The sequence below is a fragment of the Temnothorax nylanderi genome, unplaced genomic scaffold (genome assembly GCF_030848795.1).
Source record: "Temnothorax nylanderi isolate EJ_2023f unplaced genomic scaffold, tnyl_v1.0 TNYL_tig0014_pilon, whole genome shotgun sequence".
Classification (NCBI taxonomy): Eukaryota; Metazoa; Arthropoda; class Insecta; order Hymenoptera; family Formicidae; genus Temnothorax; species Temnothorax nylanderi.
In genome coordinates, this window is record NW_027249076.1 from 500,451 (window position 1) to 519,380 (window position 18,930).

Consider the following 18,930-nt stretch of genomic DNA (forward strand, 5'->3'; position numbering starts at 1 on the left):
TCTTCTTTCCACGATTGCGCATTCTTATTCTTGACGATCTGTCTACGGTGCAGAACTCGCGTATCCGCGACTTCCTTGTGAGGCTGGAAACTAATTCGCAGAACGCTAATTCGTTGCGTGAAATGAATCGGATAACACGCGTGCACCGCCGTAAATCAAAGAGAAGATAATAAACGCTAAGGATAGATAATAAATGCATTGTTCCGTAATTACGAGACTTTTCGGGCACGACTGGAAGTTGAACTTAGATCCTAGAACGTTGCTTTCGGTCTGTAAACGAGAAATTATCAAGACACATATCTGAACGTGCATGATAAATCATACGTGCGATATTATTGTGCAGCGAGTACCGAATAGCCGAGGTAGACTATGTATACCTGTCGACGCTCGACCGTAGCGACTCGAGCGATTTTATGAAGATGCCCACGATTTTCCGGATCGCTCAGCTGCAAGAATTTACGTTAAACCGAGTAAACACTCTGTATATATAATGACAATGGAATACAGCTAGTCCTGAGAAGCGGACAAACCGATCCATGTCCGTTACATCTGCCGTTAGTGATTTACAGGCAATTCCGTTTTCTATTATCCTTTAATCTAGGTCTTTAGTGACAGATACTAAGCGCGACAAATGTACATTACTAAAAGGATATTACCGTGCGAAACATCGAAAAAGTACGCCGGTTAAACGGTGCCTCGCGCTCCAATGTCGGCGATAATCAAAGCAGTCACATCGCGCGCGAACACGCAGACACCTCTCCGTTTTTCTTTCTTTTCTTTCCTTTCTTTTATTTCCACGGCCATGTTTACGCGTGGCGGAAGATAACATCGTGTCGCGACATTCTCCACCTCGTGAAGTGAGATCCGACCGACTGCTCGAGTTTCTCTCGATAATCTCGGAGCGGACCCGGTTCACGCCCATGCGCGCCTCAATTTCTCATTATTTTCTGTCGAATGAGGGTTAAACGGGACAGCAGCCTTGTGACGGCGATTATGCTCCGTAATACGCATGGGGGTCGATCGAAACCCACGATAGCTGCCCGGTGACGCTGCAGTTTGGCAAAGCGCACCTGCGGAACACCGCGGCGTGCATCGCCGGCTTCTTACGGCCCATTGTTCGGGTTTGTGTGAACTTTCGGAACAGCTGAGTACAGAGCGCACAACTGAGGAACACCCACACACGTACGTAGATGTGCGTATCGGATTCTCTGCACAGTTATGGCTGCGGCATCTTGGAACCTTGAAGAGTACCACGGCCTAGGTCGGTGCATTAACGTCCGACATGACACGCGATCTGATTTTAGACGGATTTAGACTTGCATCTTACTCTTAGGTCCCATATTAGCGAGCGAATTCAATTGCAAAAATATTTCCTCAGCGGCTAATCTCAATCGATGCTCCACTTGAGATCTTAATTAATTAATTGCATCATTTATGAAATCCTCGAGTGTGTACGCGCATGCAGCGAACGGAGAGCATTCTATTCATTAGAGCGATGTGATTTAGATGCCATCAAATTGTTTTAAAAATCATTATTACAGATATTAAACTTCAGAAGTCAGTTTTTTAAAAGCAGGTTTGAACATCTGTTGAAGAACGATATTTTCTATGGCGTTAAAATATTTGATCAAATGTAGAGAAGTAAAAGAAGAAGAAATACTAGTTCGATAAATATGATGCATAACTTCACATATTAAATCAGTATTTCTTTACTTTTATTTTATATACACGAATTTATATTTAAATATAAAAAATAACAGAGCTTATCATATACAATAATAAACGGAATTAGCAAAATTATACTTAATAAATTTCACGATGGGTGATAATTCAAATTTACATCGCTCGCTTTTCTTCGGCATATCGAGTGATTTAAAATACACCTCAATTTCCGGAATCCACTTAAATTTTAATAACACCCTGGTCTGTTCATAATGCATGAGGAATGGATTCTCTCGGAATAATCCGTGAGAAAGAATGGCGTTTTTCTTCATACCACATTGTTTCCTCGTAAAAGTCAATCTCGCCGTACAAAGTAGAGCGAGATTTTCCTCTTGGGCAACTTCGACGAGCTCCACTCGGAAGCTCGGAGTGGATCCTTAAGGGTTAGACGACCGCTCGTATATATATATCGACCAGTAAGCTTAAAATCTTTGAAAGAATCCCTCAAGATCAAATATATGCGCTCCCCGAACACTTTGTGCCGTTGGCGAAATTTTTCGTTTTATTTTTATGAACGCCACGCAAAAATTAATATTATTCAAGAAAGTAGAATAATCTTTGAAAAAACTCTTTTTTGCATTACGCCAAATAATTATTGATTAAAATTAATTAGAAAAAATTTTTGGTTACAATTTTTAACAAATCAACTAGTCTTTTATCTTAATTGCTGATAATTCTTATCTTCCTGTATGATCTTATAAAATCTAACAGAATGTATATCTTCAGTTCTTTTTTTCTTAATTTATTGTATGTATACTTAAAGTACTACACCGAATAAAAAAATAAATAAATTATAACGTAAGTAAAATTTAATTTTGTTGTATTTAAATTTTTGTTTTTTTTTCTCTGATGATTCATATTTAACTTTCATATGTATATAAACAGGTATCAAGATACTAGTTGTTATTTAATTTCTATTTTATTATTACGGCATCATGCAATGATGCCGTAGGCGCGCGCGATATTAAACCTAATTTTCCAGTTGACTTGCAATTCACTATTTAAAAATCCAAGCTGGGAGATAAGGCTTGTCTAATTAGTTCGACCAGACATTTGATTTACAATTAAATATTCACAATTGTTTATCGTTTTACCTCGAATCTTCTCTCACGGGAATTAGTCGGGCATATCAGTTCTCATTAACATGAAGCAGGCATCGCTACACAATATCCCGGATACGGAGCGGATTCATCTGGCATCTGGGTGTTGCGCAATTCGCGGCTCACCCGGCTCGTTTCCACGTAACATCGCCGGGTGGAAAAATGCGCCGAGCCTTAGCGAAATCGAACGAAACCTTTCTCGCAAGGGCAATTCCGAGATGCACGACTCAGGGAGCCGCGCGGCGAGGATCTTTAACGCGCGGTTAGAAGAACGTACATACCTCGCAGGCGAGGATAATCGATGGGAGCACCTGGGAGATTACGTTCGGAAATCCACGGGAACGTGGTGGATCGCGGCGTCGTTGCTTCCGTTGCGGTTGTTGTTGCAACTTGGTCCATCCGACTGTGGGATGGTGGATCGACTCGGTCGGCGCGGGCAGCCTCTCTTTAAAAGTCCTGATCCACTTGCGGCGGAGAGTGCCTGCCCTTGCTCTTCTCCTGTCTCTTAACAGCTCATTAACTACGTTCAGGCCTCAACCTCTCTATGCATATAAACTGTACTTACCCTCGAGACACGCAAAGTCCTCGAGCTCCGTGAATTCCTCGGGTAAGCGGCATTGGAAGACGCTTCGTTACTCTTTGGGAAGCAGCGACGGAAGTCTCGCGAAAGTATAATTATTAAAACATCGGATTTACTTCCCGAATGGGCACGCTACGCCCCATGCCTCGGGAATGACTACGAAATGATCGTATTGAGCTAAATTGGAATACTGGGAAATATACCATGCGTGCACGTAACAGCTCTACCTTTTTTTTCTAACCATTGCTTTACGCTGCGTTAACTAATGCCGCTGATTACAGGATAATCTGCCTCTTTTTTGTTTTGTTTCCCATGTGACCGCGAAAACTCACAACCATTTATGACACATACAATACTATATTAAGGAAAATATCACAGATCTGAAAAATAGAAAAAAAATTTACTGAGCACTCTTCTGTCTTCACATGAATTCAACGCCGTTACGTTGTTGAAATAATTTCATTCATAATGCGTGAGCAAGAAGAACAATGTAGAGTCTCTTCGATTCATGAAGTCGATAGCGAAATAAGAACCAAATTGTATGCGCGGAAGGTTTGTTAAAGTCATTAGATTGCTCAATTAAAGTCCGCTTAATTGTCTTGTCATACTCGAGAGATGCGCCGTTACGCAATAACGAATGGAATGTACGATGACGAATGGAATTAAAGATTGAATGATAAAATAAATTGAAAGTAAAAGCATTATGGCCTAGAGAGAAAGTCCAATAATTAATAGATACAGGAATAATTCTTCTTTTTACCAAAAGAGAGAAAGAGAGACAAACAGATCATTTAAAATAAGACAGAAAATTGAAGACAAATAAAACTGAATTATTAAAAATTTATTTTAAAACTAATCTAATTTGTAATTTTAATAAAAAAGAAGGGAAATTATCGTCCTTATATACATTTAGCTACCTTATCAGACGTACAAAATGCGGAACAGAAGAACGATGCAAGAGCATGTCGCTGAATAAAGAACTGATGTAATGGGTGAGGAAGTGTATAGTCACGCGATCTTCGGTCGCATCAGAAAGCATCTTCCGTAGAGATCACAGGGTATTTGTGCTTTCCCATTGGATACCCCTTTTACGGAACTATAAATTACATTTTCAAGCATCCACCTCTCCATCGATATATCCAATTTATCGTTAAGTATCAATCCATGCATGCCATTTCGTTTACACTTTAAAGATCAACTGTTATTACTATATATATAAGTTTAATTTCTAATATGGAAAGAAAGCTCGTTTATCAATATATTCTTTGTATCATTGTAATAAAAAAGTATTCGTAATTATAAATTAAATATAACTTCTTATAAAATTGAGTAAGAATAGCAATGCGAAAGTAAAGCTTATGATTTGCACGCCTACAAATGGAATATTTCATTACCGTACTGTAATTAAAAATAAATTTTGACGGCAATCGACAATTAATTGCATCAATAACACCGAGTATCGATCCTCTGAATCCGCCGGATGCCTGTCAGATGTTATCTTACAATGAAATTAATTTAATAATTATCCGCCCCAGCATCTCTCTCTTTCTCTCTCTTTCTGTACAATTTACTTTTTAACGAATTGCATTCGCGCCGGATAAAACTAAAGGCGACCGTGACTTGCTGATAAGTAACTTATAATTAAATCACGAGATACGCCCACCGCACCGCCTCATCTTCCTTCATTATTTCTGCACACGTCAATACCCGGCATTCACCGGATGCGCTTCCGAAGAAGTTTTCGTCCGCAACGATTGGAGGGAATGCTCGAAACAATTTATTACTATTTTATAGTACTTCTATAGTATAGCGGTGTCCATGGCGCGTTCTAATTAGCCAATCATTTATTCTGTAGATAGAAACGTCTAATAACGTTTGATTATGTCTTCTCCCATCATCCTTATCAGAATTGACAGAATTACATTGTTGTTAAAGCTCTGTTATGTTTAGTGTAACATTAATAATAAATTTTAACAAATTAAATTTAAATTTTACAATTTTTTTAAATGTAATTTTAACGCGTGCCGATCTTTTTTATGATATTGATGGAAAACAAAGAATTACAAAATTACCGATATTGCTTCTCTACGATTCGTGGGAGTATCTGGACGTTTTCATGGTCATTTGCTGCCACGGTTCGGTGAACTTACATCTCTCGTCCTCTTTGTTATTTTCCACAAGCGACTAATTTCATTACTGACACGAAAGACCAACAGACGTTCGTCCCAAATGACGATGTTGTCAAAAGTTTTAAAATACGAAAGTTTCGAATAAAAAAAAAATTTTTCTAAAGACATATAGAATATAGAGCAATGAAGAAAGCTTACGGTATATACATGTGTAGGGATATCATTATTCTATCGCGGGAGAATTTATCTGTCAACGGATAATGCACTAGATAGATAGATGAGCAGATAATTAGATAAGATTGATGAGCGGATCGCGCGGAGCCGATAAATAAATCGCTAATACTCGCATGCGCGCGCGCATAATACGCACTGGATAATACACGCAGATAGAGAGAAACACAGATAATATAGATCAATACCGTTTGAGCAATTAAACTCGCCGGCGCAAAAAATGTATATATCCCATATACATGTGTAACACAGTCGTAAACATCTCGCGGGTGCGTGACGTTCTCTCTCTTTCTCTCTCTTTCTCTCTCGTTAGAAGAAAGAAGAAGACGGTCGTGTCTTCCGGTGTCTTATCAGAACACCCCCGCACGATGCGCATAATGACGCGTTTTCTCGTAGATCGCCAATCGCGTCGATGGATGTAGATTAGAATTATGCGCGAAATCGCCCATTTGCTTCCGGATTCGATAGATAAAGACGTATTGCGGATGTAATTCTATCTTACCGATAATGATCCGAGGGGTGTGGTCCAGCAACTGACAAAGGGCAATTATATTCATATATGAATGTAATTGAACAATTGTACGCGGCAGAACTGGCAATTTGTATTAAGATTGTAGTCTTCTACCTCTTTCCTCTCGCCGCAAGAATTACTTTTCCTTTCTTCACGTGTAACGTCTAATAGATGTTAAAATGATAAAATAATTAAATGCAATGTTAGCAATTATTTTACAAGATACAGAAACCCGAATTCAGTATCGCACAAATGTGATTACGAAGTGCATGTTGACGTAGAAAATTCTAATAAATGTTGGAACATTGTTACTTTCGACGCGCTTTGCAATAATTGATGATTGAAGACAAGTAAGAGAGGATCAAGTTGCGGCTATACGTATAGAAAGTATGTACATTATCGACAACGGCCGATCTTTGCATGGAATTATTCGTGTATCGGTTGCGAATGTATCGCATGCATTGACAAATAGTTTCAAATCGTAGTCGTTCTTTCCCAGAGATCCGATCTAAGCCACAGATAATTGCGGCTTATTCAAAGCGATCGGCTGTGCCCTGATGGTTACCAGAGCATCCGTATATGCAGACTTCGGAAGTCAGTAGCTACTAGAGAACTCGTGAATGATGCAAGAGTCGTGTTACGTTCAACCTATTGTGAATACAAAGTATCAGGCTATCAATTAACAGATTAGAGATCGGCGGAATTTAGAATTTTAGAAGATAATAAGTCTGCTAATAATTTTTATGCATAGTACAACTTAAAACTGCTATTGAATTGTCTGTATGTGTCGCATCTTACGGTAATATAATTAAAATTGAGACACCGTTATGCAACGGTGAATTTTAATCAGAAGAAGATCAATAAGAATCGACAGATGGGGAACGTATTAAAATTATCGTTGCACTAATCTTTGCACTCAAAAGTTGGCAGACGCCTATCAAGACGAGCGCGCTCGTAGATCGATAACTCGTCTCTCTATAGCAATCTGCGATAAATCGCTAATTACGCGATCTAATGATCTAATCCGTTCAATTCTAGGCGACGTACGCATATGAACACCGAATAAAACATACGGAAAATATTCTGCCTGATGCGACCAGAAATTAATTAACGAAGACACGGGAAAAATATTTCTTCAAAACACATCTGGAGTCTTTGAGATCCATCTGCCTTCCCCGAATAATTAATCTCTCGAAGTAATGTAGAAATCTGAAAGAGATTGTGCAATAATAGAAATATTATATAACGATATGTATAAATACAATATTTTCTATTTTCTAATATTAATAACGTATATTAATAAAATAATTAAAATTAATCATTTTAAATGAAATGTAAGAAGAAAACTCTTTAATCCCCACACAATACTGTAAAGTCTCATTGCACACAATGATAAGAATTGTCAAATATATTCTTTTGTTCTAGCTCTATAATATTATTTTATTTATAGGTCATCAAAGATTGCACGCGCGCGCGCGTTCGATTCCACTTGGGGTTCGTTGATCCAAGAAGGGTGACCCTGACGATCAGGGTCGTCGCGGTGTAACAATAAGTTTGAAATCCCATTGAGCACAGGTCACCCGATCGCGTCGATGTACCTTTGTTCCTGCTCGTTTTCTTCGCCGACCCACCGATGTCATCTCACGCTCCGACACTCTGCGGTCAGTCAGTCGTCACGATCTGCGGAAAGTCTTTACACTGGCAGAGATTGATTCTCGGCGACCAATAGAATGCTTCTGCTTAATAAGCCGCATTCTATTTTTTTGCGTTTACGTCGAATAGTCGCAAAAGTTGCCTCGCGTCGCCAATGTTCGCCTTTGTTAATTGTGAGAAACGCACTGGCGTATTCCCGGTAAAGAGAAGAGTCTCTGCCTGAGCGCTCAATTTACGCAAAAGTAAGTAATTATCCAGGCAAGTCGCGCTTCAGCGTCGCGCTTCAGTGTCAATCTTCTGCATCCGCTCGAGCGAAAAATTACGAGCAAACAATTGCGCAAGATTATATTGATTAGCGTAATATGATTTTCTAAGAGTATACAAAGATACAACACAATTCATTAATCGTCATGACCAACTCTCTAATAAGAATGCTCAGTCTATTATATATGTCTATGGTCATGACACTTATGACCGTCATTTGAATTTAGAGACGCTTCTTAGGCTGCGTTTCGATATTCATTGCCAGTATTGAAAATCCTATAGTTTACAACACGTATACTATAGATTTTTAGTACTGGCAAAATGATATAATTTTATAATCATTATAGATATGTTATATTATGTCCAATACATTTTGTAGCCGCTAATAAAAAATTTGTATTATATTGTATTTAATATATTGATTGAGCTCGAATAAAAATTCAAACAATTTAAAGATTTAACGTCATTATTCTATTGTACTTGTATATTTAAAGAAATGCCAAGAAACTTTATATTTACACCTTATAATACGACAAATTACATGTAAAGATATTTTTTCACATTGGATGTGATTACTACTGATTTTGTGGCAAAATAGATAATATCAACGCTTTTATAATTATTCGAATATAATTACTGTTCCACCGATGTTTAATAGTTCTAACAATTAGTTCTGTTTTTATCATAGAAATTAATAAATCAATAATTTTTCTTAAGTGAAATTTGAAGAAAATTGTGTGTGGAAGCTTATTTTTTTTATCACATAATGTCTAGATGCCATCATCGCACAGAAACATTTACTCGAACTTTCGCTTTTATCCGTACCCCACTTATTTCTACAGGAATTGTGGTGTCACGAAGACGGGTTATCGGGTCGAAGGTGTGCAACTTGCGTACTCTTCAATTAACCCTTCGCCGTATCGATAGTTCCGATCGGATCCGCGCGAACAATCGCGACCGTATTTTCGCCGCGCTGCCAACGTAGCATGATTCGATGCTTCACAACGATTCTGTATGATCCGGCGCACCGACACCGGCAATGGGAATTCTTTTATGAATGTAACGCGAACGCACACACACGAACGCAAGCGCATCAAGTTTCTTCGCGATGACAACATCCCGCCGGTTGTACTATACAGTTGTCTCATCACGTTGTAGAATATAATAACCGCGCTATTATAGTCTGCAACGTTATAAGAAGGAGATTAAGGATGAGGGACAGTTTACTATTAATATTACCTGAAGCCTAACGAGGCCTCAATACGAGAGCAAATAGAATGGAAGTAACTTCTCTCGTGTACTTGTTGGTTTATCATTTTCTGGTGATAGTGAATGAGGGAGATAATGTCATCAGACGATTGTATTAGATGATAAATGTCTTTCTTACGTGAGAAAGCATTGATTATACATATATGTATAATATGTATATGAATATAAGCGCGTATGTAATATGCTGAACGATAGTTAATTGTATGCCGTGTTGTCAAGATAAAATTAGAAAGATATTTTTTTTTAATTAAAAGTTGTTAACAGGATTTTATGCACAGCGTTACTCTAAGCGATAGTGTGCCGTTAAGCTAACAAATCCCTCTCATTACGGGGTACGTAAACTGTTTTAACGGGATTACATGAATCATTGATTTTAATCTGTGACACTCTGTTTGTTCCCATTTTTCGGCCGTTTCGCGGTAATTTTTGTCATTTTGACGACGTCGTTTATCTATCCTGTGCCCATAAATCGCGTTCCTCTCGACCAGATCCCTCAAACAGATGGATGCTGTCATCTCGAGTCTTGTTAATTACACCGAAGCATTTTTTCTAATTAAAATTGTTCTAAGTACTCATTTATATGCATACGCGAAAAAATATATATAAATGTTACGCGATGTAAACGTACGCGGGGCCTCATTATGTCTATGACTGGAAGCAACGGTGCTTGGTAACCTTGATCCAATTACGTACACCAATTATTTCGCAAACCGGCCGTTTTGTATTTCGGTGAGGTCACCGGCTGAAGTTTTACACGTTTACGTACGATGCCTCGTAAATAATGGTGTAGCAAGGAATGCGATTAGGCCGATTAGATAATGTATACTGTAGATACACGGGCGGATCGCTGCGCGATGAATTAACTGCGATAGCAGGCCCTAGCCGTTTTTCCTTATTACGTAAAATGACAGGTTGCTTCACACATGGTATCTAAAGGCTTACGAAATATCAATCTACATAAATTTAATGCTTTTACTATAAAAAATAAATAAATAAATTGCACGAAATGAATTTTTGATTTCCTTACTACTAGAATAAGAATTTGGTTATCTAAATTTTATCATAAAGTAATAATATATAAGCGTGCACCCGTACGTCCGCGTGCAACCATCTGCGAGCTAACCATCGTCACGAGAGCATGGCATCCAGGAATTTTATCGGGTTTATATCGCTATTTACATTCTCCTGAATCTCTAAACGCCGGCTTGATCTACGCGCCCGTTAGCTTCTCCAACAAAAGGACGTCTCTCAAGGAGTTCCGCATATCCGGACATGGCAGATGCAATTCTCGCACGATCCACGTCGGATAAAAATCAACCGTATCCGCCGCGGATTCGTCACGACGTCGAGCGACGCGACGCGACGCGACGCACGGAAGCGCTCACCACACGTGTCTCGCGTAAAACGCCATAAATTCTCGCGCGACTCAACCGCGTGTCCCCCGGGAGAATCGGGCCGATTAGTCGACATTGAAAGTTGCCGAGCGGTACCCTAACGTTAACGGTGTCTCGGGCAATTAAGTCTGCCGCGCGCCTCCGGGTTGCCGTGCCCTTCACTATGCCAGGCGTGCGTAAACACGCGTGCACGTATACGCGTGTGAGCGCACGGCTTAGCTCATAGCACGACAATTACCCTTTAAATTGCCGATGATCTTGCGGGGAAGAAAGTTCAGGGTGACGTACTCTTCTTTTTCCTTATAGTCTCTCTCTCTCTCTCTCTCTCTCTCTCTCTCTCTCTCTCTCTCTCTCTCTCTCTCTCTCTCTCTCTCTCTCTCTCTCTCTCTCTCTCTCTCTCTCTCTCTCTCTCTCTCTCTCTCTCTCTCTCTCTCTCTCTCTCTCTCTCTTCTTTCTCTTTCTCCGCTTCTCTCGCTCTCGAGGATTCAACCCCACTCGATCTATCTCTGTTACCGTCGTGGCCGGTCGACTGTACGGAATAGGCGTGAGAAGAAATGCCTCACTCTCTCAGTGGGGTACCCCAATATAGCGGAATAAGATTTAGATATCGCGGTTGAACGGATTAATTATCGGCGAGCTTGCCGAACGCTTTTTTCCCGCGTCGAGGACTTCCTCAATTCTCCGAGTGTATTAGCGAATTCGTAACGCACGGATATCGAGATGAGGACGTCTCTAATTAAGTGATTATAATTGGAAATTGATCAATCTTGATGAAGAATCTATCTACGTAAGCGCAATATACGTAGGTACAGTTAGGATGCTCCAACTTATTAATGGAGTTATTAATAGGCCATAAACGCGCATGTTTATATCATCGTAACAATAACTAATAAAAAATAATTAGTATTAATATTAATAGCTAATGTATGTGGAAATATAATGTGGAAATATGTATAATATGTATACTAATCATTTATTTCCCTGTGGCAAGTAACTTTTTAAATAAAGTAGCAAACGTGTGAATAAAATTATTCCGAATATTCTCTAACTTTTACGGAAATCACGTTTGTTAATATATTTGCTTTGTGTGGTCGTATCGACCTAATTAAATGACACAGTTTATCTGTGTCGTGCGTGCGTGTCAAAGATATTCGCTCCTGACAACAAGATGTTAACATTTTAAAGGTCTGATTTTCGCATAGATAATCGAGATGCCTCGCATAATCACTTCAATTTCTCAGCTAATCCCGCAATATATTGATGTAGTGTGTCGTAATAAAATCACGTGATTGCAAAGCTAATTACACGAATGAATTCCCATGTAACACGCAATGTTTAATAAGTTTATGCGTAAAGCATTAGAGACTATATGCGTATATTTATATTATCCCATTTTAGAATTTGATTTTAAAGCTGCTAATACTTTCATTTTATTTGCTTCAAATACTGTGGAATATGTCAACGTCTGATAACATCTAATGTATAATAGATATATGCACAATTATTCGATAATATTATCTATATAACTGTAGCTTCTTTTGATTTTAAGAAAATAAGATTTGTTTAACTTTCAAGAATAACAGTTGATCGAGAGAGTTCAGAAGACATAAAATTACGGAATTTTAAAAATTCTCGTTGCACTATGTTATTTGCTTACGTCAATTACGTTACGTAATAACTCACGTTCTTTCGAATCCCGCATGCAAATACATCGCTGGCGTAAGCTGCGATTGGCGGAAGCCGCGTGCGTCACGGCGAAATCGCTTAGGCTTCCAGAGGACGCGGATCTACGATCCGGAAAACGAAAAACGAGGCGAGGCTTCCTACATGCTCGCCCGAGGAAAGGGGAGCGTTGAACCGCGGAACGTCGACCTATACCGCTCGAGAAGAGATATATATGCAGATGGCCGATAATTAGCCCTGAATCCGTCCGCGGTGATATGGATTTGTCGACGGAGGCGGCGGATTCCTCCGCGTGGCATTGTGCCACCGGTATTATAGGCGACCGTCAGGCTCTTCCCACGAAGAATCCGATCGGACACGCTTGCCCCGCCGGAGGCCCCGGTTGTAAATCGCGATACACAGGCAGCACGACGACATCTCGTCCATCGTTGACCTACCTATAAGCGGTAATATCCCCGAAGAGGGCCGGTTCATGAAAGTGATTATGTAAAGCAGCATCTCTGAATCGCAGATTCGAATTACCCCGTGCCAGCGCCGTGTACCGTAGGTCACGCTCGCGGCCACGCATTATATGGGCATAAGGTCCCGTCGCCCTCCCGTCGCGCCCCTCTCCGCGCCATGACGATAAAGATCGAGAGTACATGTTTCCGTAATACGTGCTCCTCGGGGATGCACGTACGAAAGAAGCGGGGATTATTGCGATATTACACGATCTATGACTGTTGAGAGAATATAATGGCTGATAATACAGCCCGGCATTGTACGCGTAAACGTAAAGAAGGATGTCGCACAGTCGCACAGATGTATCTAAACACCGTGATCTAGAACGGTGAGGTAACGAGGTGAACTATTTTCAAGAAAGTTGGAGACCTTATCTTCCGTCATTAACCTTTAGAAGACCGGAAGACGTTACAATGATATCTCAGCAAACCCCAAGCAACATGTAACTTACATTTCACTTATAATTTCCTACTCAACAATGTAAATGCAATATAACACATTGTTCAGTAGGAAATTGTAATGTAACTAATTTGGCGTTTGCTGGGATCCTTTTCTAATTTTGTCGGGTTATACCGCAACAGGCTGTTACATTTCTTTATACTAAAATATAATATGCTGCATATGCAATAAATTGTCGTGTAATTTTTATCAAATCTAAATGTATATTCCTTATGAAAGAAGTGAATTTCTTCATGCAAACGTATCAAATATAATGCGACTTAAAAGTTATTTCAAAAAATGCAGAAAATTGTTATAATAAAATAAATAACTGTTCTTATACACGCACGTAACTCGTGCAATACAGTTTTCGGAACGTAATTCGTAAGATGTATGCTTCAACTTCACATTGTACATCTCTCTTCGAAATCTGTATTTGAATATGATCTCGCAGTTTCTTGACAAGTAGAATCGCACAAGCCTTCCGTTGTATTCGATTCCGTTTCATCGGTATTCACTTCAATATAATTATGTTGACGATAATCGCGATCTAGATGGAAATTGTGCTTGAAATTTTCAAAAGCTGACCACAACTCTGCAATCTTCTGGTCTATTCGCCTTATTAAATTATCACGATGCTGCTGGACTTCGACTTTAACAATATGCTCTATCCTACGCAGAAACTTAGCGTCGTTCTCGTATGACGCTGTCATTTCGGAATTAGTTGATTTGTGAGATTCATCTTGATTTTTTATAATTGTTTCGTCGCATTCGTACGCTTCGCACTTCTCTTTTCGAACATCCGACGTATTGATTACGTTTTGCATTTCAGACCTGCAATCATCGTATTTAGATTTGTAAAGCAAATCGCACAGGTCGTATCCCACGTATGAATAATATTAGGCCTGTTCGTTTTTGCTGCACTTCTGAACTAGTGCAATAAGTTAGAATGAAACAAATATATTTTCTTTTATTCTAACTTATTGCACTAGTTCAGAGAAGTGCAGCAAAAACGAACAGGCTTATTATCATCATAGAAAAGTGACAACTAAATGAGCCTGTCAGAAACCAAACTGATCAACTTTATAAGAAATAAATGAAATTGTAATAAGAAAAACTCTATTTTATAATCGACAACGGTTGGCTATCATTGTCGTGACAATTCGACCATTGGTTTTGGTCGGATTAATTGTCAAGACGTTTCGGCCATGGGTTTTGGTCATTATAAATTGATGTAATTTGAAGCTTACATATAAGCATCGTAATTTAAATAATTAAATTTATTGCGAAAAATATTACCTCAGCCAGGGTTCGAACCTGGAACCTCCCTCACTCCGTGTAGGGCGTCGTACCAATTCGACACTGAGGCAGACATTGCATGTAATATACTCTAATTAATAACTAAAAGTAAGGAATCTACATGAAGTTTTGATCAGTTTGGTTTCTGAGAGACCGAAAAGCTCAATCACCATGCTCTAAACTGCTCCCGTAGCTCGATCAAATTGCTTTCGTGTAAACTAATAACATCCTCTTTAAGTCGCTTCTCCCACACATCGATCTGCCTTTGAAAGTCAAAGTAAGATTTCGCGCTTCGCCTCTCCAAGGTTTCCAGATGTCGTTCGATATTATCGTATACTTTCCTCATGTTCCCCATCTCGTCGTATATCCTCCTGCTCGCCGCCAATTGCCATCTGACTATTTGAGAGGAGATTCTCTTTTCGTGGTCATCCCGCCAAGTCAGCAGATCTCTCTGAAGAATTTTGCATCTCTCGTAACTCTGGTATTTCTGCGGATTCTGGTACCTCTTCAGGGCGACGATCTCCCTCTCGGCCCGGGACAATCTACACTTAAGCTGTTCTACGATGGTCTTCAAGGACTTGTCACGGAGACCGATTTCTGCCTCGTCATTGTCGCCGGAAGCTTCCGCCTCTGGAACACGCATTCTTGTGTGACATAACAGGTACACATATTCCGTTTTACTTTATGCAATGATAACGCGGAATGTTAATAATGCAATAGAAAAACTGAGAAGTCTCTCGCACGTTTTATGACACTTTAAATTATTTTGCTTGTATTTTCAACTCTCTTTATGCTTTCAACTTTAAATTATATTTTACGCGCTGCTTATCTTTATTAATTTTTCTGTAGGATTTTAAGAACGCAAAGAAACCTTTAAAAGCTGGCTCGAAACAGCAATAGCTGCCGGCAACTCTTCTAAGCTGATAATAATCTTGCTCCATTCGTCCGTCATCGGAACTGCTATCCCCTGCCGAATCACTCTTCTTGTACTTTAAAGTCATACATCGGATTGTCATCGAATCTTATTCTCAATTTACAATGCACGTTTCTATTACCTTCCGATTTTCTCAATATCCTTTGGTAATCTTTATAGGGAGATGTAATCCGATAGCCACTTTCTTCCGGTTCGCTACAATTGGTAGATGCTTCCTTGAAGCATAGCGTGGATTCAGATTCTTCTTCAATGGGCGACAAACTACGAACTTCTTCGAAATTCTCCTCGCTTTTTCGCATATTTCCGATACTGTTCCTGACACATTCGACCGCCTCTAAATTTTACATACATCTTACATAAACATTAATATATTGATTTAAAAAAACATTTACATACATTACTTTTTTTAAAAATGTAAATTAGAAAAATTCAGAAATTTAACGTTACAGGAAAAAAATACTTTAGTAATTATTTATACATATTTTTTACGTAAGAGCTGATGGAAAATCCGATTGTCTTATCATGACGTTTTTTTAAAGTTCTATAAAAAAATTAAATATTACACTGAAATACCAACGCATTAGTAACGAAAATCGGTATGCTAAAATCCTATTTTTATGGTCTTAAAATTCACTGAAAGTAACATAATAACTCAAAGCAACTAAGCCAACCCATAGCTGTCACGCTCTTGATTTACAAAGGATTGTCCCCTCGTAAATCCGACAGGTAAGTCTCTCTTCCAGTGACCTTCGTCATGCGCGATACACGAGGAGCATAGAAGAAATCCGCGTCCACGTTCTTTGGCTGTTCAATTGCGGTAAAAAGAAACGGGGATGGGGAGGTTCTGCGACGTAGAGCGACAAGACGAACGGCAAGAACGAGCTTAATGGTGCTGTAACTCCGGCAGCGGGCAATTTTCAATTTCGCTGACTCGCGCGGAAGTGGCTTTCCCACCTCCGTGGCGGAATTGAGACGCTAGAAGTCACGGGGCACTTGGCACTTGGCACCACCGGATTTGACATGGACAGCTGGTCGCATTGGACGCGTTAAGGAACACCGTAAGGACAAGGAGCGGGTTTCCCCCGAATAGTTGCACGATATTAATCCTTTCTCTGCTTTGACATTCGTCTTTCTATCGAAATGAATTTGAAATTATAATCTCGTCTCGTTAAATTATATGTGGGCGCGCGCTTGATTGGATACCAGTATCTCTCTCTCGCGAATGACGTTGACGTTATGAAAAAGAAGTTTCTATAGAATTAACTGTTCTTAGTGTAGGCGTAAACATGATTCTAACACTTAATAAAATGCAATAAAATATTTATCTTTATCCTGGCATATATAATTTACTTCATAATTATAGATTTGATTTGTAATACACGCTGTCCGTCACGGGAGTCTTACTTTTATTCCGTATACGCTCGATAACGATCTTAACGTTGCATCTCGAAGATCTTCAAGATCTGATCATTTGAAATAAATAATAAAGTATCTATAAAAAGGCATGTGCAGTTTGCAATAATTATCGAAGATGCTTATCCGTTTACGTCAAACAGTTAAGGTTATTCGACTGCCGGTTCTCGCGATGTTCGCTCCACACACGCGGAAATGGAGAAGAGACGGCCGTTCGCTCGCTCGCTCGCAGTGAATGCGGATCGTTGCATGAAATTAAAATGGGGAGCCGTGAGTCGCATTACGGATCCGAGATAATCGGGTGCCGAAGCTCGCGCGCGAGCCCTTCCGCCCGATGTATCCCCAGTTTCGCGCGAGGATCAGCCGACCTCGTGTGAGAGAACCACCTGCGGCGAACAAGCGCGGCGAGGAGGAAGGAAGCGTAACGAAGGCGCCTGCATACGGGGAGGGCGAAAGAATGGACGGCAAGGAACGGTAAGGAGCAAGGAGTCGCACGGTGTGTGTTATGGGCATAGCGGTCCTAGCGGTCCTAGCGGATACCCACAGATAACGCGCTCATTTGCATAGGCAGGCGCATAAGTGCAAAGCAACGTGACGTTAATGAATTGCGTGCGTAACGCATGTAATCCGCGCGAGGGTATGTAGGTGAAGAAACGTACGCGAGCTCTTCTCGTGGCGGATTGATCCTCTTTCTGGGGGCTAAGAATTGGGGACCGAGATGTGTGTTGCGATCTAACATTGGAAATCCATTTATGCGCATAACTGAGGACTAAAAACTAACAAGTAAAATGTAGCTTTTAATTCAATAACTCTATATTATATATGTAATATATAATAAAAAAAGAAATATTGTTATTTTTTAATATTATATTATTATTATATTATATTATATTATAAATATTAATGTTATAAAAAAAATGTAAGAAATATTTTTGACAGAAGCTTCAGAAAGACTCCATCACTCTATACTTATTATTTTTACATCATTACATGCACATATCTCCTAGTACATTATATATAGTTTTTTTAAAATATAATTTATTTAATAATTATTTTTTATTATAATTACTACAGTTTTATATGCGCATTAGCGTATTTGATAGAGCGGATTAAAAAATCGTTTCTTTTTTTTAGGCGGGGACAATTATCGGAAACTGTTTGAACGTACGTCAATTCATCCGATACGCCTGGTTAAGCACTCAACACTATCGCGGTCGAAGTTCCATGCAAATGGAAGAAATGGAAGCGACTTCGCTATTGTTTTATCAGCTCGGTGGAATGCCGATAACGGGGATCGTGGGACTGCTTGTTAGCAATCGCGAGAAAATCCGTGGAAGAAGAGGAGAATTAACGAGCGTCACGCTATAGGCGATTGTTGCCGTTATCCGGTTGTATAACGATGCGATCGAAATAATATCGGGTTAAATGATCTACAAACAAACGCGTACTATATTCGCGATTGAGTTCAATTCGAAGCGTTAAATTTGAATTCGATTTATTACTTCTTTACTTCCAGTTTAGAAAATAAAAGCCATTTATATTGAAGTACCCAGCTAGTGGCACATTATCATATTAATCTGCTGTGTTAATTGACTTATCCTATCCTTTCCAAAACTGAAAGTAATATTTGACCGTGGAGTTACATCGTGTAATTAAAATTTGACTCGTTCGTAACGAGGACGCCAATACCAAAGTCGATAAGATCTCTTTGGCGTGTAATAAACTCGCAATCGAGCGTCCTTATACCGAAATCGTACGCTTCCAAGTTCACCTGCCAACGGAACGGACATCGGTGTATCCGGTTATTGC

General features: G+C 39.5%; 1 long non-coding RNA gene across 1 annotated transcript; it reads left to right on the plus strand.

Annotated features, from left to right (window-relative positions):
• The first annotated feature begins 14,727 nt into the window (after nucleotides 1-14,727).
• LOC139768106 (uncharacterized) lies at nucleotides 14,728-18,666 on the plus strand. The gene is made up of 4 exons (XR_011717278.1): nucleotides 14,728-16,766; nucleotides 17,265-17,595; nucleotides 17,689-17,904; nucleotides 18,256-18,666. It is a non-coding gene; the product is annotated as an uncharacterized lncRNA (long non-coding RNA).
• Nucleotides 18,667-18,930: the final 264 nt, after the last annotated feature.